General features: G+C 34.1%; 1 protein-coding gene across 1 annotated transcript in view; it reads left to right on the forward strand.

Annotated features, from left to right (window-relative positions):
* LOC106869698 (uncharacterized) overlaps positions 1–2264 on the forward strand; it is a 28458-nt gene that overhangs the window by 18656 nt on the left and 7538 nt on the right. The window lies entirely within an intron of this gene.

Raw genomic sequence — 2264 nt, forward strand, 5'->3', positions numbered from 1 at the left:
GTGGTGGTGGTGGTGGTGGTGGCATTGGTGGTAGCGGTGGTGGTGGTGGCGATGGTGATGGTGCTGTTGGTGTTGTTGGCGTTCCCTTTGATTTAGCAGTTGATATCCACCAAAGGTAGATGAAGCAACAGATTGGAGTGTTTCCTGTAAATCGTTCGTGAACCATTTAACTTTCGAATCTCCTATGTTTGTAGCTGTATGCTGGTAGCACAATATAGCAATCTATCTATCATCGTTATAAGCCGTAACAGCATTGTAGAACTTGATGCTAGATTTCACGCTTTGCTGTTTCGGAATTCTACTGCACCTCTCGGATGACGAAAAGAGAGCGATGGAACCCAACAATTTTTCACTTGGCCCTAAATACAAACCGGAAACGAACTATTAACTAGTGCATTTGTAAACAACAGTTTACTGGCCATTTACCATATGGTTCGTTCGTTAATAATAATAATAATAATAATAATAAAAATAAAGAAGAGTTCAACTGTTATCGAATGAACAATATTTCGACATCTCGTGTATCTTCCACAAGTTCATTCGATAACAGTCGCACACTTCTTTATTTATTTTTTTTTTACTTTCTGGAGAAGTAACATCAATCCTTTAAATATTTATAATAATGATAATAATAATAATAATGACAATAACAACAACTGCCCACATCCTTAGAAAAACCTTATCAGTTTAATGTTTAATTATAAGCATTCAGTTATATTTCAACATCTCTTAATTAACTTTCACTTGCTCTAGGGCGCTGGTTGTGTCTTGGCAAGTGATTGCATCAGAAATGCAGATTAAAAGTAAATAACAGTAATAATAATAATAATAATAATAATAATAATAATAATAATAATAATAATAGAAATGGAAAAACTTTCAAAATACAAAGACCTGGAAATAGAGATAACTCGAATGTGGAATCTAAAAACAGAAACAATTCCTATCATAGTAGGTGCCTTAGGTATAATAAAAAAATATTCAGACAAATACATAACAAAAATACCAGGACTTACAAATATATATAACATACAGAAAATTGCACTACTGGGTACTGCACACATTCTACGCAAAACACTTTCAATACAGTAAACATAAGAGCACCATAGCAAACCACAGCACATACCCAAGGCGCACAGAGCTGCGCTCAGTAGTGAAGTGAAAGCACGTTATAAAAATAAAACTACTGAACAATAATAATAATAATAATAGTTTCAAATTCTTCCACAAGTGCAGCCATTTTGGGGAGGGGATGAGTCGATTACATCGATCCAAGTGTTTAACTGGTATTTAATTCATCAACTACAAAAGGATGAAATCAAAGTCGATCTCCGCGGAATTTCAATTCAGATTGTAACAACGGACGGAATACTGCTAAGCATTTCGCTCGGTGACCTAACCATTCTGCCAGCTCACCGCTTTTGTATAATAATAACAACGACAACAACAACAACAACAACAACAACAATAATAATAATAATAATAATAATAATAATACTAAATCTAATCGCGCAGACAAAATAATGAAGAATTTAGAGAAAAAAACACCTGCGTACTGATAGACATTGCAGTCCTTCTGAGCAAAATATTCCAAAAAGAAGCGGGAAAATTGTCAAAGTACAGAGAATGGGAAATTGAAGTATTCAATTGTAGGGCATGAAGGTGAAAACAATACCAGTTATAACTGGCGCATTAGGCGTGGTATAAAAAAAAACATATGAGCAAAAACTCAGAAGCTATACTTGGATTCTCAACACAACACAGTATCCAAAACAATAGCCCACATCCTACGCAAGACACTATCAATTCGATAATACAACCTAAACAAAAACAATCCGCAAACACAAGACACACTCAATACAGCAATAATCCGATACCATAAACTCCTACCAGCAAGTCGAATAACCAACACATTATACACTCAATACACAATGCAAGCAGTAATGCAACAAAAGACTGCACCGCACTTCAAAAGAAAAAAATAATGATGCAATACAATACCGGGGAGAATTTTCACGCTCCCAACAACAGAAAAGAACACACAATGCTGCACACACCCACCCCAGCAGGTACAGCAGGTGATGCAGCAGAAATTTTCCTAAAACTACCAAATGTGGATCAACAGCAACAACAATGATAATGATAATGATAATAATAATAATAATAATAATAATAATAATAGTAATAATAATAATAATAATAATAATAATAATATTTTTTTATTATACCTAAGGCACCTACTATGATAGGAATTGTTTCTGTTT

Source organism: Octopus bimaculoides, chromosome 13 (assembly GCF_001194135.2).
Source record: "Octopus bimaculoides isolate UCB-OBI-ISO-001 chromosome 13, ASM119413v2, whole genome shotgun sequence".
NCBI classification, from domain to species: domain Eukaryota; kingdom Metazoa; phylum Mollusca; class Cephalopoda; order Octopoda; family Octopodidae; genus Octopus; species Octopus bimaculoides.